Source organism: Bombus terrestris, chromosome 18 (assembly GCF_910591885.1).
Source record: "Bombus terrestris chromosome 18, iyBomTerr1.2, whole genome shotgun sequence".
Classification (NCBI taxonomy): domain Eukaryota; kingdom Metazoa; phylum Arthropoda; class Insecta; order Hymenoptera; family Apidae; genus Bombus; species Bombus terrestris.
In genome coordinates this window covers 4691386-4718725 of record NC_063286.1, presented here as the reverse complement: position 1 = coordinate 4718725, position 27340 = coordinate 4691386, and the positions used below count along the sequence as shown (strand labels likewise).

Sequence of the window (27340 nt, the reverse complement as noted above, 5' to 3'; positions counted from 1 at the left end):
TAATCGCCTCTTAAAGGTCTTAAGCCTATACCACCACGATGAAAATTTGAATTAGTCCACAGGAATAAATATCGCCTTATAATCAACTCAACGATCCCCAAACTTGCACAACCATCGCTCACGAGTGCACTGCAGATCGATGAATTAGTTAACTTCAACAACTTCAAATAAAACTCTTTGAAAAGTAAATTGAAATCTATGCAAGGAAATAGCTACAAGAATAACACCAGCTTCCTAACTAAACAAAGTAAGTCAGCCACTGCAGATCCCGCGGAAATTGGAAACTTATAAAATCTTATAGCTTACAAATCCATAAAGGCTCGTCGTATAAAAGTAAGGCCAATACCATATTATCACAATCTTTAGAAATAGAAAATCGCATCCCACAAGAATCTTATATAATCTTATATAAATAAGAAATATCTTCTTATTTATTAATATTATATTTAACCATATATGATAAATATGTATGTACATTTTTATGTATTTAATTATTCTTCAATTGTATAAGGGGCCACCTAGTGGCGCTTAAGAATTTGGAAGACAGTATTCACTGACGATCTTAGTCGAGAAAGTAACCACAAAATCGCGCGGGAGCGACCAAAACATCGACACCTCTGGTCAGTGGACGCAACTTAACCTCCAAAGAATGTAACAGCGTACGCCCATGGTAACTGTGCGAGAAAAATTGGTGGTCTCCATGATAGGGATACCCTCTGCTACAAGAGAAAAATAAAAAAGAAAAAATATCGTGTACAAAGGTGCGGGAAATCAACGAGTCTCGTCCACCGCGTCGTACGAGAACCATAAAATGGCACCGTGCTGCACACGAAGAAGTGCAAGCAAAACCGCGCTAAAAACAAGCACAGGAGCAGTAAAAGCAGCATCCAACAGCTTGACAGGAAATATTAGAATATTAGAATAAAGAATTGGACAAAGACATCACCAAACTAAAATATCAGCTTAACATAAACGAGGGAGAAAAGATTCCTACCCTACCGACGGCGAGGAAATCAGAGAAACACCAACCACATTTATCAATCAATAAAAAAATAAAGAAAACATGGAAAGAAGATAGCTCCAACCAAAATATTCATTAAGTCAAACGAAAATAAAAAACACAACAATGATAGAACTAACGATAGAACTAAATAACCAGTTTAGCCATCTACGAAACGAAGAATCAAAAATGTAAATTCAGCAAGCAAACGAAGAGAAAGCGGAAAAGTAGAGAGAAGTTAACTTCCAATCAAAACTGTTAAACATCACACTCAAAGAACAAATAAAAAAATGAAACCGACACCAATATACAGCTAATAAATGAGTATTAAAGACATAACACAAACTCAACACGTCTCGCGCCATAACCGACTTTACCCTCAAAAACATAGGGAATGGCAATACACAAATAAACACTCAAGCACGCAATGTATTAAATACTATATACTCCATATACAAATACTACTACATATTCACACCAAAAAACATAAGACCAAAATCACTCACTACAAGAAATCCTGTCAGATATAATCAACATGAAAATACCAAATTTAAAAATTACAAAAATGACAAAAATAAAGTTCAACACCAATCCAGGGACATCAGAACACTTCTTTATGCAACATTCAGTTACAAGCATAACGAAGGCGTTAGGCGAAGGATATTGTAAATATCTTTTCTGAATGAAATCTCCACCACTACCTTGTTACGTAACACGTTTTAGTAGTTTTAGAAAGTTGGTAAGAAGGTAAAACAATTCTGAAAGGATAGAACCATTTCGACAGCCAAAGACAATTAGGAGAATTCTATAAACATAAAGTTAGAGTTAGTTATAGATTTAGTATAGGTTTAACTTATTCTGCTGTCGATTTTTTAGCCTTTTCGTTTCTAATTCTTTGAACATTTTTATTTCCTTTATTTTTGTATCTTTTGTTACTTTCTTAATTTTTTGTAGTGCGTATTGTATGTATCCTGCTTATACTGCATTTCGTTGTATCGAACATTTACTAATAATACTAAATATAAAACGATTGTGTGATTTTCCTGTGGATATCCGTGGATGGGACTGAAACGTCAACAAATATTTCCAACCGACTCAGGAAACCTGAACCGACTTACACACGACACCGACTCCCAAAACAAAGGAATATGAATTCGACACGTAGAGATAAGATAAACGAACGTCTAGAAGGGCTGGGTCTTGGTCGAGGCTTCAGTCTTTTGGTAACGGTCTAATCGCACACTTGCAATCTTATTATGGAACAAAGGTATCTCGAACTCTAGTTTGAGAACCCAACATTTTTTTTTATTATTATTTTCCTGTCATTTTTACGTGACAGGACAATCGTGATTTGTGAACATTGTTAATATATGCTTTTGTTTACTAATTATTTATGGAAGCAAAAGATTAGAGGAAACATTAATCCCCTCTACTCGGAAATCCCATGTCGTTATGGATTTCAATCAGTAATCAGGTTCAATCTACAAATTTTCGCTGCCGCCAGAACGTTTTCGCGCAGGATGGTGTACGTTTCCAAATGCCATAGTCCTCTGCTCTTCGATTTGTACGGGATGTACAGCTGCTGCTCATGTTTCGTTCGATTTGAAAATCACTGTGCATCCCTCTGCTCAAGGTGACCTGCTTTCATCCGCGTAAAGAGATTCGCTCTCGCTCAAGGACATTTCAACCGATTTTTAATTGTGTTTAAGTAAAAATGAAGCTGCAAACGCAATTTTTTTTATTCCTGATTTCTGTCTAATTTTAACTTCAAAAATCACCCCTTAAATCTTTTTACAGCTTTTTGTAGCTGAATATCTTGTATGTAAAAAAAAGACAAGTTATTGTACTACGTGCTATTTGCACGTATAATGTGGTTCAACTTGAACACAGCCGGTTGGAAAATAATCAAAAAGTTCGAAAGGACTTGCCCCAGATATTCCATTCAGAAACACCGATCAGCGAAAACTCTCCTAAATACACAAGCAACAAAAAGACACATAAAGAAGAATAAACAACCTCGCCATAGGAGTAACAAGGAAATACAATAATCTACAGTCTCACAGAAATACACACCGCATACCTAAACAAATCCCTCACCATAGGCTACATAATAGCTCAAGAATACAGCACACTAAATCCTATGGAACTGATACCAGACACAGACAACATTCCAATCCCATACCACTGACCAAGAAGTTAAGGAGGCAAAATAAACCAGACAAAGAAAGGAACCAAACCTTTCACACACATACTGTTACGTCCGGTGACTCTTTACGTTCGAGGCGGCTACCGGCTGTTTACATAGAATTATGCGGATCGCAATAATCCTAAGGGACTGTCATAAAACGAGGCTTTTTGATTTACCGTTAAGGCCGTCAATTGGCATAAAACATCTTTGAGTCAAGAGGTTTCTTATGGCTATTGCTCCATCAGGTAAAAATTGGGGAAACGTGGGTTTTCTCATGTTTCCCGGGATTCCACCGCAAGCGACCAGTGGTGGGGCGATCACCACCGAGTAAGAGTCTTCCTTTGCGACGGCATCGTCACCGGACTTTACTGGTTCATCATCTTTAGAACAGTCAACATCTCTTTACCGGATTTCCAATGAATATTGTTGGTGAATTTGCTACAGAAAAAGTGAATCATATCTGTAAATGTATTGCATAGGTTTGTGGCGCCACTCGACACTAACTCAAAACGGACACGGCAGCGCAGTTGCAGCGCCTTAGGTTTTGAACGTTCGGGATCCGGGTTCGATTTCCGGCGCCCGTGATCCGATTTCCTTCCACGCATCAAAATAGAAGAATAATTAGCAGTACCCCAGCAGTGACATCTACAGTCGGCAACTACAACTATCACGGACAACATATACCGCCTCTACAGGTTTAATATTCGACTAATTGGATCACTTAAATCATATTTAGATCTTAGCGTAGCCTAATGAAATAGTTTTCTAATTTATAAAATATCTTTCCAAGATTTTGCACGGACGTAATAAATAAATTGTAATAATTGAGGAAATGAGATTTGATTATTTATAATTTTCATATTGAGCATATTTTAGCAATAATTGGTATCATTGAGGTTATTAAAATTCTTTGGTTCATCATTCATTCAAGGGAACGTCGATTTCACTTTTTCAAATTGAACCATATATTTTTTAAAACATTAATCGATCCATCTCGGCATTCCCCGTAAAAAAGTATTAATCTATTTATGTTAAAAAAAACTATTAATTTAGCAAATATTTTAATTTTAATTTGTTAAATTTAACGAGCGAAAAGTAAGGTAAGATGCGAAGTCGTATTATGTTTATGTTGTTTTTGTCTTTAGCAATTTAGTATAAATACTAAGACAAAAACAAATTATTAATATTTTTACAATGGCGAAATGCAATTTGTTCTTATGAGAAGAAAGGTGGTTTAAAGAAAGAATTTTGAACATAAATAAGAAAGTAACAAGTTTGGCATCTATATAACACCCATATAAATATAAAAACAAATAAATAAAATAGACTGGGTTTCTAATACGTTTAATAAACTATATTATTATATTAATATACATATAAAACGATTTTTTCCTAATGGAAGTAATTATTATAGATTAATTAGTAGAATAAATATTACATAATATAACTACATATATTATATAATTTATGTAATTATTATATCACTATGTTTCTAAATTTTTTGCATGATAATATATGCAAATAATTTTTACATCTTTCTTTCTTAAATTTACTGATTGCAAAAGCACGAAAAATATTACTCTAAGAGAAAACTCAGTAATTTCTAAAAATATTAAACCTAACCTCTTAAGTACAATGTACCGTATCAATTCGCAGAATTTTACAAAATTCGAGACCAACGTAGCACAGATTTTCCAACGTTTTACAAAGTTTTATTCTATTCAAAGAATACTCACGCAATTCAATTAATGCTATTCACTAAAAAATTTGCTTAATATTATTATGCTGGTGAATAGAGGAACGGTGTTTAATTTTTTGGCATACCTAAACGCAAGAAAAATAGTGAACAAAATATCCAATGTGCTGAAATCTTTCCTTCTTTATATTATTCTTATATATCTTCCTCTTTATATTCTTCTTATTATTTATATAATTCTAAGATGCGTTATATATTTTCTTTATATGTATTTTTATTAAATTAAAATCCTGTATTTTGTCAACTTTTTCACTAACTTTTCAAAACTCTATTACAATTAATAATAATAAAAATCTCTGACATATATATTCTTCTCTTATCCTTTTTCTATTTAAATAATGTATTATAATTTAAATAGAAGAAACATGATGATCCAATTTTTATTGTCTTCCTACCTTTTAAGGAAGAAAATATTTTATATGAAATAGTTGAAAAAAGATGTTGACATTTAATATTTTTCAAGAGCTTAAGAAAGACAAATAAAAAGATAATATTGATGATATGGAAATAGTTGGCGTATTGAATTTTAAAATCGCGACATACTGAATTTAAAAATTACATACGTCCTATCATTCTTCATAGCTTATTATAAAGATCTGGAAATTTGAATTGAAATAAAATTCCTACCATTATATACATTTTCAGAAACCAGGGTCGTCATTTGATCATACAGAATATTTGTAAAATCGCTTCGTCTCATTTTTACACGCAGTCCGGTATATTGCGTTTAGTTTATCATAGAAAATTGTAGATACGACAATTTTTACGTCGACTCATCGACATTGGATGGAGATAGAAACAGAGAGAGAGAGAGAGAGAGAGAGAGAGAGACAGAGACAGAGAGAAGTGTCCCTATCAATATTCACCGCGAGACCTTGGGAAACACGGTGGAACGTTCTTTGGTCGTGTCCAGAGGTAAAAGTAATCGATCGCGACGCCTGCAGACTCGCGCAGCAGAACTGCAGACCTGCATGCCGGGCTGCATAAGAGTAGGCGTGACTCAAGCAGCTTTAAATCCAAACTACGCCAATATATGCGGTAATCATGGAGAAAAGTGTTTAAGCGGTTCAGAAATCGAATTCGTTAATCGAAGTTATAGCAGAATTTTCACTCGTAGAGAGACTACGGTTAATTTAACATTTTTCAAGCTGTAATTACCACTTTCGAATACTGACTAATTACTAGTCTTTTTAATAGATCCATACCATTTTCTAAACAGATGGATATTAATGGAATTTGTTAAAATTTTTTGAAGACATTTGAAATGAAGTTTTCTTTAAAATGGCAATTGGGAAATAAAAATATCCTGTTTCTCGTTTAACACTTTCAACACTGTATGTAGCCAAAGATTGATATTTTTCTTAAATAACAGTTAATAAACAAAGCAATTATTTTGGTAATTAACACCCTCTGGACTGTAATTAATTCGAACTCTGATATCAATTTAATTGTTATAATGTACAATTACTAATCCTTTCGCATATCTGCAGCATTTTTAAAAAAATAGTATTAATAGAATTATTGAAAGAAATTAGGAGTACAATTTTCTCTTAACAATTAAGAATTAATTTAACTCTTTTTACACTGTTATTAATATTTGTTAAAAGTGACTTCAGTTTAATTGTAGTGAAATATAAATACTAGATCTTTTAGTTAACATTTAGCATTAAGCATAAAAGATTATTAATTTAAAGAGCATTAAAACATAAAAAGATTAGCATTACATAATAATATTTTTAAAATTGATTCCAAGTGAAATTTAAGCAACAATGATATTACATAACAATAATGTAATAATAATAACATTATTATTATTGTTCATAATAATAACATAAATATATTAGAATAATAATACAGAAACAAATAGTACAAATACATGAATAAATTTATTGATTTCTTTTTCTCTTTCGTCACTTTCATTGAGGTTATGTAACAGCTGTTACGTAAATGAAAACTTCGGTTTTGGATAGATTATATAAATCTTTCACCATTGATTTAACAAAAGTTTTCACAATTTATTCAGTACTGACATATGTAATTTGATTTGAAATTTGAAATGAAATTTGATTTGACTTTTATCAATTATTAAGTTTAAATCAATTTTAATACAAAATTGCTAATAAAAATCATGTATAATTGAACAATTTAATTCATATATGAAATTAACAAAAAATAGTGCAAGTAATTTATCATAAGAATCATTTCTTTCTCTAAATACTTTGGAAATTTTATCCTATTTATAAGGCAGTCAAATTTCCTGAAGTATTATTCAGCAAAAACTATTAATAATTTGTTTTCATTAGTTTTGTAGTTCACTGATTATTTTTCTTAAAATGTCAGATGCACAATAGAGATGTAAAGGAAAAAAAAGGAATTAATCATTCCATACACATGCTTCAAAGGCCGCAACATAATACCAATGTTCTGTTTACAATTTCATAAATAAGGGTATAATGGATCAAATTACAAAGAGGATTTATCTTCATTTCAAGTTGTATACATGAAACGTATCTCTTTCTCACACGTTTGGTCAAGCTTGACATAAATTATATTTCATACCTAACCGTGTCATAAGATTTTAACAAGTATCATATTTCAAGTGAGTATTTCAATCAAAATATATTGAAAATATAAATAGTACATATATAAAATGTAACATGAACAAAAATATATAAGAAGAAAAATACAATGCTAGTTAAAATCACTGACATATGCTGGAATTTAAAATATTACAATAAAATTCTGCAAAGTGTAAAAGACAACATGTAAAGATTTTAACAAGTATCGTATTTCAAGTGAATATTTCAATCAAAATATATTGAAAATATAAATAGTATATATAAAATGTAACACGAACATAAATATATAAGAGGAAAAATACAATGCTAGTTAAAATCACTGACATATGCTGGAATTTAAAATATTACAATAAAATTCTGCAAAGTGTAAAAAACAACGTGTAAAGATTTTAACAAGTATCGTATTTCAAGTGAATATTTCAATCAAAATATATTGAAAATATAAATAGTATATATAAAATGTAACACGAACATAAATATATAAGAGGAAAAATACAATGCTCGTTAAAATCACTGACATATGCTGGAATTTAAAATATTACAATAAAATTCTGCAAAGTGTAAAAAACAACGTGTAAAGATTTTAACAAGTATCGTATTTCAAGTGAATATTTCAATCAAAATATATTGAAAATATAAATAGTATATATAAAATGTAACACGAACATAAATATATAAGAAGAAAAATACAATGCTAGTTAAAATCAGTGACATATGCTGGAATTTAAAATATTACAATAAAATTCTGCAAAGTGTAAAAAACGTGTAAAGATTTTAACAAGTATCGTATTTCAAGTGAATATTTCAATCAAAATATATTGAAAATATAAATGGTATATATAAAATGTAACACGAACATAAATATATAAGAAGAAAAATACAATGCTAGTTAAAATCAGTGACATATGCTGGAATTTAAAATATTACAATAAAATTCTACAAAGTGTAAAAATCATACTATTGTAAACAATCAAAATTTCAGAGAAAGAACACGCTAAACCATATTATCCATTTCTTTTTAAAGAAGCAATTTCAAATTTTTATATATTGTTATATTATCAATCAAATCATCTTACAAATATCCTTTTCTTTTTGGTTTTGAGATTAGACATAAATTTTGAAATACTGCTTGTCATAATATTCGCATATTACTTATTTTAATAATTATATCTTTGTCTTTTATGAAACTCTGTCAATTATATTTTTAACTATTTTAATAGGTTGGCAACTAAGTGACTGCGGATTTTGTCAATGCCACCTAATGGCAAAAGCCGCAACCACTTATTTACTAACCTAATAGTAACGAACGACAAAGACATACACTAAGTATATGCATGAACTTGAATTTCTTATAAAATGCTGAGTAAATTTCTAAAACGTACGATGCCTTATATAATTCTTTGGCAAAATAACTTTCCACTCTAAAGTATAAAACTAAATAATATAAATATTTGTATATTGAACTGCTTTTATAGAAACGTAATATTTCAATTACTATAAAATCAATACAAGAAACAATTCTAGAACTGTCTCGGAAATAATAACGTTTTGTAAATAATTAATCTAGAAACAATGTGTATAAGAACCAAAATAGAAATCGTTATAGCAGCAGAAATTCCTTAGAAGAATTATTCAAAATGGAAGTTCATAAAAGCAACATCAATGCCATAATTGTCTTCGACCTGCACTTCTTATATTTTACAAAAATGTTAAACAAACAATTGTATCTTTTTTAACGAATTCATATAAAAGTTTACAAAACAAGTCAATCTGTGCCAACACTTTCATTGATCACTATAAACGTATAACTGATTTTACTAAAGACATCTACCACGATATAAATATTAGTTGTCAACTAAGTGTTTGTTGCCAACCCAATATATCAAAATCCCCTTTTAGTCATAAAGTGACATTAAAATCAGGAAATCAACACAAAAGTACTTATCATATTTTTCCCCTATAATCTTCAAATCTTTCATAACATAAATTATAAATCAAGATTGATTATAAATCAATAAATTATAAATCATAAACAAGCTACTTTACAATCTATATATTTATAAATTTCTCATCATTTTTATCTTCAATTAAGTAACTTTGCTCTTTTTCTATTCCAAGGGCTAATTTCCAATTGTAATAGAAAATCGAATCCCTAGCGAAACAACTTCTCGCTTCTTCTAATTAGGTCGGACCCTTAATTCGTCTACCGAGGATCTCAAATAACAAGTTAGAGCAATTTCCAAACCCCTGGTGATCGCATCCGCAGCGACCAGCTCCAACTGGTCAGCTACAGTTACCTGATAGCGCAGCAACTTTCATTGTAAATGCTTGCCAGCTTAAATTACCGTACAAAGATTAATTTCACGAAACACGTGAATAGCCGTAGCTGTTGCGACGTGCGGCAGAGAAATTTCACTTCTATTTCGGATTTGTGGCAGACCCCTAGCCCCGACGTATTCAACGCATAGAGGGCGGCCAAAGCAATCGGTTCGCGTGTTTCGAATTCCGTACGGGATGTTCCGATGCGAATACTCACACCTCGTCAACGTCTAATTTTAACGATCGCGGAATTCGAAATTCCGTTTAATGTGCATGTGGTATGAGAGAAGAAAAGCAGAAAAAGCGCCTTCGCTTTTTATTTAACCGTTCGACAATCTGATAAAATAACGAAGAATTTAGAGTAAACTGTTAGAAAGTAATCATCCTTCAAACTTTATGATTTTTTGGATTTGATATTAAAATTATTATTCTATAGGAACCTTCAAATTTGTATACAGGAAAAATAAATAACATACGATGAAAAGATGATTTTTGTTGATTTTTATGTCACTTGATGGTTAAGAAGAAATATTTTAATATGAAAAAGTTAAAAAAAGGAATAACCTGATACATTCCAAGATACAAGCCTTTTGAAAATGCATGATAAATTCACAATAATTTGTAAGACTTAAATAATTTTAATTTAGTTTTTATTGGTTATTTAGTTTTTAGTTTAATTTAGTTTAATTACTTTAATTTCTCTTATTCTCTCTCTCTCTCTCTCTCGCTCTCTGTTAATGTTATTTATATTTTTTAAATGTTCAAGAGGGTGAAAAAATACGAGATTTGATCCCAGAAGAAAATAAAAAGATAATTTTGTTGTAGAATTAGTAAATATTCAAATATTTAAATATTAAAATATAAAAATTTCAAATATTAAAAATTGCGTTACGTATGATGATATTCAAGATGTAAAGTTTATGATATTATATTTGACAACTTAGTCGAGTTTTGTTTAATTATTATAGAATTAATTAATGTGGTATTGACGCTAAAAACTGATACAAACAAACAACTATGCTATACATTAGCAAAAATTTAGTATGGCTTTCGTTGTTGTATCTTTATTTTTTTCATTTACAATAATTTACATATCATAATTTTCTGCTAATTATTGTTGTATATTTATTTGAAATTAATGCCAGAAATATCACACGTACAATGATAATATTTTTATTCCAATAAATTTTTAACTAAAGAATTTTCTAAAACAACAGAAATTCAAGTTGATTTGTTCTTTAATTTCTTAGATCCCATAGAACAAACTTTTGTATATTTAACATGTATACAATTAGTAATTAAAAATTAAAAAATACAATTATTGTAGTGTCCATATCCTTACTTTGAAGATAAAAATCTTTTAAACAGCGAAGCTATTTTGGAACATTGAATTATCATGAACATTAAATTATCCTTAAAACAATGTTTTCAAAAGTAACATCATAAATGTTGTAAAACTTACTGAATTAATTTCTTGAAAGTTAGTTTATGCTTATAAATAATTAAATAATTTTAAATACTTTTTTGTCAGAATTTTTCGATACTCAATTTGAGTTTTATTACAGGAATCATTACATAAAGTATGTGTGATTATACTGTCAAATGACTATTGTGTTGCGAAGAGTGATATACAGGGTGGTTGGTAACTGGTGATACAAGCAGGAAGGGGGTGATTCTAAGCAAAAAAGAAGTCGAAAATATAGAATAAAAATTTTTCGTTTGAGGCTTTGTTTTCGAGAAAATCGACTTTGAATTTTCGCTCGGTACGGGTGCACTTTATCACGTCTCGTTATAACGGATCTCACTGTAGATCGTTGTCTCGATTGACGTTATGTTGATAGACACTTCCAATGTGACCCAAGTGTTTTCCTACCTATTAACTTATTATCCGACTTTTATCGCTATCCACTATCAGTACCTATTAGTCTACCATCATGTCTACATACAGCAATCGGGAATATACGGACATGATACTTTCGTTAGATGCGTGTGGTGGTAACGCATCAGCCGCAGCTGATCATTACAGACACCGGTATCCCAATCGTCGATCTGCAGTGAGATCCGTTATAACGAGATGTGATAAAGTGCACGCGTACCGAACGAAAATTCAAAGTCGATTTTCTCGAAAACAAAGCCTCAAACGAAAAATTTTTATTCTATATTTTCGACTTCTTTTTTCGCCTAGAATCATCCCCTTTCCGCTTGTACCACCAGTTACCAACCACCCTGTATAATACAAAATATATGCAAATAAGTCATAGTCAATTTCTTATAATTAGCGTTGAATGTACTTTTTTAAAGTATATGTAGTCCCTTAATGGCAAATACTAAAGACTGATAACTTATACCAATAATTACTATATTTGCACAAAAGATACGCATTACATTGAAGAAATTACATTTTTTCAATTTGGCATGCATTTGACATTAAAAAAATACAATGGAATACAAAGAACATGTGATATAATAATAATTTGAAAATTAAAGGATGGTATTTCATAAATAATACATTTTAGTGTCATGTATGTATAGTAATAAATCATTTGCATAAATATTTTTCATTTAGAAGTAATAGGAGAGCAGAGGTGAAACCATACGAATCGAATATAAATTAATTTTGGACAGAACGTTTAAATTGTACGATGTTTTTCACACGTACAATTATTAATTTTTATTTATTCTGGGAGAACTAAATTAAACAAAACGTTTATAAATTGACGAAAAAATTTAATTTATTGATTTTCATTTGTTTCTTGACATTTCCATAATTTTCTTGTATTTTCAATTGTTTAAAATTAATAGCGTGTAATAGAATCTGTTTGAAGTACTTAAAATTTATAACAAAATAAAACACACATCTAATGGAGCCATAAGTTTTGAATTTTATAAAACTTCCGTTTCTTTCGAAATTGTCTATCAGCAAAAATACACATTAGTCAGACTTTTCTATCTTTCCTATGTGTTGTTATCATTTCCTATTTATATTTAACTGTTCATAACTAATAAAATTATTTTTTCTCACAGGCTGACAACAAACTCGATATTGAAAAGATTAACCATAAATATATTTTTATATTCCAACTAATTAAAAATACATTTATTAGAAATGTATCAATCACGTTTTAAAATGCACTAAAAATCTCAACGTTCTTTCATAGAGTCAAGAAACTGATTGTACCGTGTAGACTATCCTTCATAACTGTAACAGTGTTAAGCAACGCGAGCTGCATAATAAGGGCGACAATCTACGTTTCTGATTGGGGTCATACAAACCGCTATTAAATAAGCAACGCGAGTCAACGATGACTAGATCAACGTAACCAGTATTCATTGCCTATGCTTCAAAAGATACGACTATAACGAGCATAGAGTTATATAATAAACCCGACAAATTCGGAATTCAATTTTGGCTGGCACCTGATGTTCAAGCAAAGTATGTTGCAAATGAATTTCCATATTTAGGAAAAAGCGAAAAGGACCTACCTGAAACGATGGAATTTTATAATAAAACAAAATTTAGGGTAGATATGGCAGACCAAATGGCAAAAAAATATAACGTGAAGTCGGGATCAAGAAGATGGCCACTTCAAGTATTTTTTAATATTTTAGATTTAGCTGGCATAATTGCCTGGATTTTATATAAGAAGACCATAGGTGAGTAGATATCCGGAAAAAATTTTATGTTTCAATTAACAGATGAACTTGCCACTGACAATGAAAAATCATGGATAAAACATTGAGCATCTGAGATCCGAACTACGTCAAATAACTCACCCTATTGACGCAAATGGTGTCAGATAGGATACTGTAATAATAATAAGACCACCACCAGTTGCAATCTTTGTAAGAAATATGTATGCGGGAAATGCAGGCAGAAGAATGTTTACGTTTGTAAGAATTGCGATGAATGATAAATTCTGTACCTAATAATTTAAGTTATATTTGTATTTTATTTATTATATTACGCTTATTATTGTTATTATTGTATTATTACATTATACTTCTTATATTTACCAATGGAAACTTATTTTAACATTCTTGTTATGTAAGATTTTGGTACTGAATATTCATCGTTATTATATAGTTTTTATGATCTCAGAACATGGAGTTCCTTTTGTAAGATAATAATAGATCAATAAATCTAAAAATATTCTACTATTATGTATTTTTTTATTATGTATCATTTCGACTGGCTTTGGTAGAGATAACTACGTCTCGAATGCCGGTAGTTCTAGTGTTAAAAAACACGGCAAAAACTACTAGAGACAACCTTCGATCTCTTCAGGTGATTGCGATAAAAATAGCGATCACGCGTTCCTTGGAATTCATTTGTTTTAAACGAAGAGATTTATTGTAGCTTCTGTGTAAATTGTCTGCTTCTGAAATTCTGATAGATAAACATTTCGATCTAAATTTTCTAAATTGGTTAAATCAATAAACCATGTGTACAGGGAGTTACCTAACAGTAGAAATAAACTGAAATATTTGTTGAGGAAAATATTAGGTTGGTATAATCACTAGTTCCTACATGCTAAGTTGGTACGACTTGTAACGACGCTCTTTTGTTTTTGGCATTCGCCACGGGTTAATTATCTCAGTGTATCCGATGTGTTCATTTGGCTGTACATGGTGGTGAAATACAGAATATAAAAACTGAATTTGTGTGAATCAATTAAATATCGAACCCCGAAACCTATTTAATAACAATATTTTCGATAATATTATACAATTATATCGGGAAGTGTTTCTAATGATATTAGTTTCTCTGTAGATAGGAACGTAACTGTCATGTGAAGATCAATTTTGTTCTTTCAAATGCAATCATATATTTTTTAATGCATTTTGATTAATTCATGCAACTCGATATCCTTTTTAAAGTATTATTAATCTGTAGATGTCGAGAAGCTATTAAATTAATAGATATTTCAACTTTTTAACAAGGAAATAATCTTGTCTTTCATATGATAAATTTTGCAAAACAGAAGTTAAAATATCTGCTTAACATTTTTTTGGTCAATATTTTTTCATAGAATATCTCGAGATCTATCGATTAATACATTGAAGGATATATGATATGTTTTCATTTAAAAAAGCAAATTTGATCTGTAATGTTCATTTTATGTTGTTATTTTATTGTGAAAAAACATACCATCATTGCGTAAGCCTTACTTTTAGTAGCTCTACGTTTTAAATACTTCATATATACTTTTATATATACTACATTATATTTACATGTATGTACATTGTCATGGAAAGAGTTTTCCATGCAATTTACCGATTTAGCTTAACCTTGTTGTTCGAAGATTACTGGAATGTTAATTTAACTTTTAAAAGTACACGTTTTATGTTATTATCAGATTGCTAATTTTTATGTAAATTTCACCTATTAATTTTTACTGTCTACCAATTCACCTAGTAAAGATTATGACGAATACTCTGCTTTGTAAATATGTATATTTACATTGAATATTTACATTTGAAATAAATGCATCAAAATCCAAAGTCTACTCATCAAGAGTGAAAAATTTGTAAGTATGCTATAAAATTGTTTTTAAAAGAATCGAGGAATTTGAAAAAGATAGAGGCCGTATTAAGACACATGCAGAAATTGCATTTTAATTTTAACAAAATTAAACTAATTAAATTGCATTTTAAATTTAACAAAATTAAAAAACACTTTTAATTTTAACAAAAAGTTATACTCTACATAGTATATACAGTATAACATATTATACATACATATATACACTTATAACATATTATACATGGTATAACATTTTTTCTTTTATTGTATAATCTCGGATTGTTGAAATAATATTTGTATTTTTATTACAAATATTATTTCTTTAATGGCATTAGTTAAAATGCTATGAAGTAGTAACTATTTCATGAATAATGTATTTACGTGTGATAATAAATATTCTAGGAACACTTTAATGATCTATAGGTGTTCTGAATTCTGACCGACTTATGCATATTCTCGGATCTATTTCAGTTGAATTACAATGCCGTCATCGCCGAACATAAAAGCAATATGTAACTGTAACCTCTGAAATATAAAACTAGATATAATGTGCGCACTGTCTCTCAAGCTAATCAATATAATAACAAGAGTCACATCGAATAATATTTTTACTGTAAAAATGTTGTATTTAAATGTGTTGAAAAAATATTTGGCAGGCATTCGACCTTCTTATAAACAGTTAGATATAGGTACATGTATATTTTTAATTTCTAGCATTGTTTGTCATAATTGCATTACTAATTTGAAGAAGAATTTTAGTGTTGTTATTGAAACAGATGTACATCCTCAAATTATCAAACAGATGATCACCTAATTTATGGAAGACACTAGTAGTACAAATACTTTCCAATACAATCTATAACATTGATAATATTTGTTTAATTGTCTATTTAATTATATGTAATTATATATAATCTTCTTTATTATGTATTCAATAAATTATTGTATTCTTATTAAAGCTGAATTAAACTGATATTTCCTAGCTCATTTCAGTAATTGAAAATGTTTACCATAGTTTTTCAAATACAGTAAGACACCAGTAGCATAAATACATTCCCAAACAATCTATAACATTGATAATATCTGTTTATTTACCTATCTAATTATATATAATTATATATAATCTTCTTTATTATGTATTCAATAAATTATTGTATCCTTATCAAAGCAAACTGATATTTCCTGGCTCATTGTAGTAATTGAAAATGTTTACCATAGTTTTTCAGATACACTAAGACATCAGTAGTATAAATACCTTCCCAAACAATCTATAACACTGATAGTATCTGTTTATTCATCTATTTAATTATACATAACTATATATAATCTTCTTTATTATGTATTCAATAAATTATTGTATTCTTATTAAAGCAAACTGATATATGTTTACCATAGTTTTCCAAATATACTCCCTGCTTTATCTAAAGGAAATATTGTAATCATCTACACCAAAGGAAAATGTACAAAAGGAAAATGTGGTTTTAATAAACTTTCAACCAAAAAATTAATTCCATGAACTTCTATTAAATATTACTAATTAAGCTACGTTTCTGTATCTAACGAAATTGCACAACAATTATCCAATAACTATACCGCAACGATTATAAAATTTGCAATATATGAAAGAATTTTAATCATTTGAAAAGATGTTTTAAGTGTCTATTAAATCATACATATGAGTATAAAAATTAATGTAGAAATTAACCTAAAATGTAGAGATACATTATTATTATACATTATAAGATACATTATATATTAACATGTTTAACGTAATTAACTTTCATCCAATAAAGAATTACGTTCAAAGTATCATCTTACAAACAAAATAAGAAACAAGAATTTATTTCGCTAATCTCTCCATGTCGCGCTACGTCGACAATCGAGGTGTGTCGACGCATCCGACGTATCGTGATTTCGTGACGCGTAACTTGTTCTTACTTCCGGTGTCGCCTAAGCAGAATTAAGGTCGATTTACACACAACCGTGCCGCGTCCGTTCCGTGACCGGGCGTTTATGCGTTAATATTTCTGCACGATCGTCCGGAACGTACTCGAGATAAATGTGTCGCTCAGTTGGAAACCAAACGTTATAAAAGAACATACAACAAAACGCCATTTTTAATCGAAGACTTACAGTTAGCTATGATAGGAGGAAGAAATAGAACAAAGGAAGAGAAAACGATTTAATGTACATTATGTATGTCGTGGGCAAAGCCGAGAAGGAAAATTTCGTTTTCGAAAGCAATTAATACGTCACGAACAAAAATTTCATGAATATTTCTGTGTATTCTGTAATTAATAATCCGTAATTCTTAATCGTTGACGAAATGATTAATTTACCTTTTACCAGAATCGACGTTCTATGTAGTTATATAGGTTGGCAACTAAGTGATTGCGGGTTTTGTCATTACGAATGATACGCGGTAAAAATTTGAGAAACGTGTGGCAAGTTGTACAAAACAAGGAAACTGGTTAGTTGGGGTTCGATAGACAGATTGCAGGACCCTTTTACACTTTGGCAAGTACCAGTCATTTTGACTGCTATTGGTATACGTAGTCCTGATACAAAATTATTTTTAGTTTGAACACATGAAAAGCAAAATAAAATTCATTATATTATTCTTTTAGTTATCATTGCAGAAAGAAAATATAACACGAAGTAGGAATTTTTAAATGAAATTGTAGAACCAGTCAATTTGACTGGTGTGGTAATGTTCTAGTGTTAATGAAATGGATCTTATTGTTGCTTATGTACAATGCATTTGTGCGTTACAGACGATGGTAGCAGAATTTTATAAGAATTGTCACAATTAACAACTGCATATAGCAGAGCTATACAGGAATGTCGCTATCTGTGGAAAATGGCAACACAGCCAAAAACTGCAGAAACCTAACCCCAAACTAGGTAGGACAGTTTGTATGATTCGTTACAAATTGTAGCAATAAATGTTGGAAAAGGTAATAAACTTCACAGAATTAAACAATCAAGATTTTCAGTACTTAGAGAATCATTTAAAGTATACGAAATCTTTTGCTATGCTTGAAATATATTACAATGTGAAATTTTCATACCATTTCTTTCTCTATATGCGAAACTTAAGGCGATAATGGATTTTGAATGGACTTATTATAAGCTATTCGTAGAAACTCTTTCGAACAATATAAAAGTAAGATTTCACGAATTTTTAAACTTTTTCTACTGGAAAAATTGGAAAGAGGTGTAACACGAGCTTTCTCATCTCGGCGACTAAAACAGCGATGGTTATCACTTCGCCTGTTACCTACACGAAGCGAAAGATTAATGCAACCTTTTAAAGAAGCAGCTCAACTGAATATCCAGAACGACAAAAAGAAGCTTCGCTTGGCGACGAGTTCTTCGATTTTGGAAATAATTACATTAAAACTACTTTACCTGCATCTAGGGCACAGTTGGAAATTCTATAGTTTTAGGTTATCCGGAATGTGTCTCTGTTTCGTAAACGTGTTTCTTACAACAATGCAGCTTCATACAAACGTGAAACTAAGTCTGTGAAATGTCGCGGTGTTTATCTCAACAGAACGAGATGGATCGTACGATATTCGACAAAATAATACAAAACAAAAAATGTTGCGCGTCTATTATTTCCTCATAAAACGAAAGAAACCCGTCGGGCAACCTAATACATTTGTTATCTGAAAAACAGCAAGGTTTATATCTGCCATGCCAGAATCCATCGATAAGAAACGTTTTTTTCTTACGCCATTAGCAACGTCAGCAACCGTGAGGAGACTGTCCTTTTATTATGCAACGATGGAAAAGGAACTGAAGGAGCATGGACTCTCGGATGAAATATTTTTAATGAAAGTCAAATTAAAAGCGTACTGTACTCCCACTCACACACCAGGATCATAGTTTATATTCATTTATTATGTAAATATTTTTTCGTTGAATTATACAACAAATGTGGATTTTATAAAAATTGTCCAATATCATTATAACTACTATAATAAATTTCTATAATAAGCTACTATAATAAACTCAAATTTCTGAGTTAATCATGCCTACTGAATACATTTGCTTTGATTACTTCAGTTATTCATTAATCATGATTGCTAGATTATTTAGTAATCGTGATCATCAATTATGAACATGATTTTACGTTAGTCATAATCGTTAATAAATCAGATTACTTTTTGCCCAACTCTGATTTAAAACTATGGAGGCCGGACCTAATCCAGAGTATAGCCGGAACACGGAACGAACACGGCACGGTTTTATCGATCTTTGGCAACACAGGAAACATATGCAAAATGAGTAAACATATTCGACATCGATTTTCCATTTCTGTATTTCGAGTAACTCACATTGATCCATATCGACATTTGTCGTAGATCTTGCTGTTCTTCTTCTGTTTTTACAAACAGAGTAAATTTGACATAAGGATAATATGTATAATTAATATTTCGAAACAGTTACTTATTAAAATATTAATAAAATATAAAAATCATTGTTGAGAGTTTTGGATCTTAATTGCAAAAATAATGGTATAGGAACACTAAATTTACACTTGGAATTAATATTAGAATAGTTATATATTTATTTCATAAAGGATTTCAAAGATATTCATCGATACACACTTGCACGCGTGTCACCTTCTTCAGTACCAGACTTAATTGAATAGTTTACATTCTTTTGTTTTCGAGGCACCGCGCACACACATAGTTCCACACACTCATATTCACATACATGTATAACTACTATCAATCTAGTCTGGCACATAAAATTATACATATTTCAATAATCATAAATATGATTTATATATGATTTATAAATATGAATATTCCTTTTCGTAAAGTGTAACATATATTGGGTTGGCAACTGATTGCGGATTTTGTTAATGCCACCTAATGGCAAAATCCGCAATCACTTAGCTGCCAACCTAATAGTAACGAACAACGATAAAGAAATACACTAGGTATATGCATGGGTTTGATTTTCTTATAAAATGCTGAATATCATGTTATTTTCATGCCTAAAATTCTTTGTAAGTGGGAGATATGCTGCCCTTCCTTAACGTGAAAGCGATGTGATTACATTTGCCAGTATACCCTTTTTCCACTGATTTAACCAGTGTCCCAGCAATCGTATGTGTTGCTGCAATAATGTTGATACAACCTTAGCACGGTGGCTAGAATTACAGTATTATCAGCGAACGTTAAAATAAAGTATTTTTAGAGCTGGTCAGTATATCGACTGTTTACATACAGAGTATACAATGTAGTTATGAAAACATAACCTTGAGTATCGCCAGCACTGACAGTATGTAAATCTGAAGGGGTGTTTGATATTCAGCAAAGAATCTTCTATTTTTAAAGTATAATTTAACAAACAGAAACATCTCGATAGGGAAGTTTTGTTTAATTCTGTCAAGAAGTCCCCACATCATACTTTGTCAAATACCTTTTCAACGTCCAAAAATAGGATAGCGCAGTACTGTTTTAGCTCCAGTGCATTGATGATCTTGTTTTGTTACCTTATGTACTTTTTCGTGGCATATTTATTCCCGAAGCAAATTGATGCGATGGAATTAAGCTTCTTTCAGTGATTATCTTTCACACCCCATTTTAAAATAATTTTTTCAGTAACTTCACAACTTTTTATAGTTTTTTTTGGACACTGTTGGCAGCAATGAAATCAGTCTAGGGGGAGTTTCCCTATTAGTGAACACTTATGGTTTTCCTTAGATACACGAAAGAAATAACGTCTTGATTTTGTTTATTTTACATTAATTACAGGTCAACTACAGTAGAAATCAAAGTAAAGAAATAAGATAAATAAAATTGTCATAATATTTAGATTAAATTAACATTAAACGTTGGTTATTGATTTTAAAGGAACATAGAATGGCAGCTTCAAAATAATTTACAACGATCATAAATATAATCATCAATAATTCTATTGTGACAACTGAATCCAATATTCATCAATGATCCCTAAGCAAACTACACAGACAGTTTTATATAGACAGTTTTTATATTCTTTGGTCTATTTATCTTTTTAAATCTACTTTCAAAATTCCCCTTCTATCCTTTAACACATTTTTCACTTTCTTTCCCTTAAAGAAATAATTTATAAAAATACGAAATAAGAACTTGGCTTCTCCTTGATTCATAGAATCTTTTCATCTTCAAATACACGACATAGATTTTTTGAAAGAATGTTGCTAGGAAATGTATAACCAGAGAGCGGATAGTCATGCAAATTCATAGTTTTCAAAATAACGCTTAAAGAATGGAACCAAAGTATTTGCTATCTTAAGTTATGACCTTGTTTCTGTTAAATAGTGTAATTTTATTGGATAACTATGATGCTTAAGAAAGAAGACATTTTTGGTTACTTTTTAAAAATGTCTAAAAATTGAAACTTTTTTAAATCTGTTACTCTCTCAGCAACTCAACAAATGGATGCAACGTTTAACGTGTGCACAAGCATAGTTACAGAGATGAATGCTGCTTTACGTTTATAGGCGCAAATGGATTAAATATCACGTCCTGTCCCTCTATTGGGCGGCACTCCTATATTTGATACGTTCCATTAGGAGATGAACTGATCGTTTCCTCGAATAGGAAGCCCTGAGGTCTTTCTAATGAATTACTAGAAAATAAGCAAAATATGTGTAAAAATTATACAAATTTAATCTACGTATTAAAAATTATACAAATTCTTCATAACGTTAATACTAAAAATGGTTTCTCGAAGAATTTAGTGTATTTTTTAACTTATATATATATATATATGTCAGAGATGAAAGAACACCGGAACCCCTCCTTGGATTCGCGGGAATACCGTAACTTTGTAACTTAGATTAAACAAATGTCGTCCCGATTGTTCGAGATTTATGATCATGAGCTTGGGCTCGAGGCGACAATCAGTCGCCGAACGTAGCCGCGGTCAAAGGGATGAACGTTTTATCTAACAAAGGCACAGAATAACTCTATACCTCTCCTTAAAAGAAATAGTCGTAGCGACACGCGGCAGTAAATATTTCAATGGTTTTTGTCCCGTAGCTCGCCACACGCAGATTCTATCCTCCAGGTAAGATGATCTCTAGATGTCAACATACCTCCGCAGTATATGTTTAGCTAACGTGAGGACCCACAATAAATCTTAAGATTTAGTCAAGTAAAGTCCTTCATATAGACAAGCAGTCTTTGTGCAACTACGGGAAGATAGGAGAAACCTATCTTCCACGAACGATGCCCCCCGTCAACAACCTCCCCTCAAGGGCGGCCAGCATCTCTTTCAAAACGCCGATATGGAGATCGACCAATTAGCAACAGCGCTAATTTCCCTCACCTTTGGAACGAAAGCTTTCTTTGACGAATCCGAGGATCTCATGTCCTTAGACACACCCATTATAGTTTTCCTCGACGGCATCGTCGAGACGGAGAGTCACTCTCCTGTACGATCTCGACGACGAAACAAGTAACTCTCAGATACGTAGTGATTGCCCCATGCATTAACATTGAGTACAACTTAGACGCTAAAGAATAGTAGAGTTCGTCATCCCGTTGACCGTGGATTCGTTATTGAGCCTAGGATCATTGTCATTAGCTTCTCGAGTATCTAATTATCGCGATTACTTGTCCAATTCCATCATAGTCATATTTGCACTAGTAAATATCTCCTCTATTGCATAATGATCACGTCTAGTGTCAATAGGGATTCGTTTCACGTCCTTAACCCTAATTCTAACCTTAACACCAATCCGACATATATATATATATATGTGACGTATACGACGTATATATATGTTACTCAACAAGCCAAATACCACGACTCGACACTAACTGGTGTAGGACGACGGCAGCGCAGAACTGTCCTGTTTTTGCGACCAGGTTTTCAGGACGGAGATAGAAAAAAGAACAATATCGTATATAAGCACCGCTCTACAGCCACTTAAATTTAAGTTACAAATTGTAAACCTAAAAAATGTAATTCCGACACACAAAATATTGCATGGCTATGTCGTATCGTCGCGTACCGGTACTTTTGCCTGAACCACTCCACAACCGAAATTCATTGTTTATTATGAAAAATACGCACATGTAATATTATCTACTGGTCGATGAACGTTACACAAAAGCAAAACGACGGCAGCGCAGTTGTTAGCGTCTTAGGTTACGAACGTTTGGAACCCGGGTTCGAATCATGGCGACCAGAGTCCGATCTTTCTTCTACGCAACTAAATTAGGAGGAAAATCAGCAGAGCCCAGCAGCGACATCTACAGCCGGCAACTACTATTATCACGGACATCTTACACACAATAACTAAATATATGTTATATATATTATATGCCATATGATATTATACTACATTATTAAATATAGTATATATATTACTATTATTATTTTATTAATTTATTATGAGATATTAAATCTCTTAGAAAAAAAACATGATTCTATAATATGTTTCAATTTAATGAATCAAATATCGCTTCAAACAGTCCTTATAGCTACTTGAGCTACTGTTGCTAAAATTAAAATTGAGCGAGAAAATTCTCGATTTTAATTAAATAAACAGTAAAATCATTAAGGAACTTTCTTCTAAAGCAATTAGAATACTTACTATGATATACAATGCCACATTAAGAGTTAAATACTTTCCAATTAGCTAGAAGCTCGGCGGGGAGGCCAGCGACGCTCGTTAAGGCCCCGCGCTGAAGACGATGCGCACGAGTTCGAATCCTCGGCCTGTTGGAGATTTACAAGGGATGGAAAGACCAAAAATCCTCTCAAAAGTAATACACAACCGACAAGAGAGCGGCAGCAGCAAACAGCTCCTGCAGCAGCAACATCAGCAGAGGGACGACATATTATCATCTCACCACCCTCTCATACACCTCATCGTTCACATCATCCCCTTGCGCGTGTTGTGGATGCACTTTCTGGGAGTGTTGGTTAAAGGTGTGCTTGATAAGCAGCGAGCAGGCCGACAATAATCGCACTTGTGCATTGGTTTTCCCCGCTCGTGGACGTTTTAGCCGGTAAGAATCCGGCACTCACTACCTTCTGCCGCCCCGCTGGAGTAAGGGAAGTGTGTCTATGAAGATTTCTACCACGTTAAAAAAAAAAAAAATTTTTTTTTTTGTAGCATGAAAGGAGAAACATTTAGCACTCCCCTAGACAAGGATGGAACACATATATAAATTGGATTTTTTTGGAAGGACCGCGGAGGGCGGCTTCCGTTATCCTTCCGGATGACGCAGGTGCTCGCAGGACACGGAGTATTCGGGGAATACCCGCAGAAAATCGGAAGAGAGGTGACGAACACCTGTCACTACTGCGGAGAGTGCGAGGACACGGCCCAGCATACGCTGGAGTTTTGTCCGGCGTGGGAGGCCCCCGTCGTATGCTGCGACTAGCGATTGGCGAGAGATTGGACCCCATGTCAGTTATGAAAACGATGCTGAGAGGGCAACAAGAGTTTCTCACAGCTCGCTCCTATTGCGAAGGAGTGATGCTCGTAAAGAAGCGAACAGAGAGGGAGAGGGTGAGAACATCCCACCCTTGTAGGGTTCCTGCGCCGCCCTAGGTCGTCATAGGGACCGACAGGTCGAGGAGGATCTGGGATCTCCTCAGACTTGCACGACGGCCCAGGGGATAGCGTTGAGATGGTTGGTTCTTCCCAATGTCCGAATTAACCTAGGAATGACTCCCTCAGACGGGAGAAGACGCAGGAGTGCTCTGACAGTAATTCAAAGGAGGTCCCGGGGCATCCCCATTGAGCGTCAAGCGGATCACCGTGAGATTCTAGTCGGTAAAGTCTGACATTGACAAGTCCATAAGGATTTCTCTACGTTTAAAGAAAGAAAGAAAAAGAAAGCTAGAAGTTAACTCAAGTAATCATGATTCGCAAGCCCAACAAACAAAAGATCGTTGGCGTTTGACTTAAAATCAATGCACTGTGAAAGTTAAAAATTATATGCATTGCCTGATGCAGTAAAAAGGCGATGATAATTGCGGATGGGAGGAAGATGTACGTTTTTGTACAATAAACTCTGAAATGTATTTAACGACGTCTGATACATGCGGATGAAGAACAGGAAATGAAAATAGAAAGATTAGATATTTAGATACAGTAATATAGATAACTCTAATAATAATTACGATTATAGCGATTATAGCGCTGCCGCTAACGGTCTTTTCTGTACATGTATATCAATAACTATGTAATATATATAGCTCGATGCATCATTCAACTATATATATATATATATATATATATGTCGGGTTAGCGTTAGGTCTAGGGGCGTAACGAAACTTCGTTCGGACTAGCCGATATAATCTTTGTTGTACAACAGAGATTATATCTACTGGTACAAATATTGATTTTTACAAAGTTTGACAAATAACCGTGGTGATTAGACACTCGAGATGTTAATGACAATGTTCTTAGGTTCAATAACGAATCCACGGTCAACGGGGTAACTCTTTGTTAAACGTAGAATATATTTTGAAGCACAAAGTAACGTTTGCTGTGACGCTCGGTATAATACTGCACGTAAAGACGATGTGAAAACTCTCCAAGGTGACCGCAAGAATAAAAGACTGATGGAAATTTTCCTCTCCTTACGATCGCGTTTGTTCGTTGCATATTGGCCGGGGATAGCAACAAAATTCCAGTCGCCGTTGCTAGGCAGACCCGCGTACAGCTGACACTGCTCCTGCCCGGGGTTTGATTGTTAATACAACGTGTGTCCCACAATATTGCCACTTCTCTGTTAGGTAAAAACGTTTATCTCGTGACCGTGGCTACGTTCGGCGACCAGTTGTGTCACCTTGAGCCCAAGCCCACTGTCACAAACCTCGGGTAAACATAGTCGGATTTAATCATAACAACTACCTCTAAGTTTTATTATTTAAGTACAGCTATAATAAATAGTTTGGACTAAAATATTGGGGATCTTCCCAAAAGTTCCAAAAGAAAGGCCCCGATATCCTTTCATCTCCGACATATATATATATATATATATATATATGTAATTTACAACAACATATGGAATAAAAATGTTAAATAAAATTCGTTAATAGGTCACTATGTATTAATATTTGTGAAGTGGAATTCAAAGGAAGGACTTTAGGGTATACTTATCGCTTTGTACAAATCGTATGGCTATATATATATATATATAGGAGCAGTTTGGTACTTGTTATATTTATCTGATTTTTCATTTTTCATAATCAAACAGTAAGATACTGTCGATTGTATAAACAATTTAAACAGCACAAAGCAGAACAAGGTGGATAGAATAACCTCATAAATAACAATGGCTTCATTGCTATTTTCTAATGCATCAGTTAACTGATCAATTTCTACAAGAACCTACAGTTTGATTTGAATTTGCTGTTCACAGTCAGACTGAGAATGTTTATGTCAATAAAATATGTCGAAATGTGTAAATAACGTATGCTGAATATGTGTTAATAATATGTCAACATATACGAGAGTATATAAATATATGCAACATATACAGAAAATGTGCTATATTAATTTTATTATTTAAATGTAATAGTTAACAATTAAAATTTAAATTACAGTAAGTATTTTTTCAAGATTATGGAACATTAATTGATAACGTTTATCGCTTAAGATCAACTTATAAGCTGAGAATGAGCGTTCATCATCACAAGACGTATAGATGTATGGGAAACTGATATTTGATTCTCAGACATTTTTCCAATCATTAATTTGTCTCGATCTATTTTATCTGTTGCTTCATCAAGAAAAATCCACACATTGTTTTCAGCAATATCCTCCCTAATATTGTAAATCGCCAATTTACGACACTCACCAAGGTAATTTTTACGTAACGTCGAATCATTTGGAATAGTTTGTTATACTTAGCCAAAAAATTTCTTCATATCTCGTTATCAGGGTTTCACCAAAATTTATTAATAATTATACATGTTCATATAAAAGTTGCTTTCATAA

General features: G+C 32.0%; 1 protein-coding gene, 1 long non-coding RNA gene and 1 pseudogene across 2 annotated transcripts in view; 1 reads left to right on the top strand and 2 right to left on the bottom strand.

The window, feature by feature from the left end:
• LOC105666782 overlaps positions 1-27340 on the bottom strand; it is a 360020-nt gene that overhangs the window by 308889 nt on the left and 23791 nt on the right. The gene's annotated exons all lie outside the window — the stretch shown is intronic.
• On the bottom strand, positions 19919-24493 carry LOC110120042. Its single transcript, XR_007227425.1, has 3 exons — positions 23452-24493; positions 23197-23330; positions 19919-21999 (listed from the first exon to the last, which is right to left on the bottom strand). It is a non-coding gene; the product is annotated as an uncharacterized LOC110120042 (long non-coding RNA).
• LOC125386921 lies at positions 24494-24567 on the top strand (annotated as a pseudogene).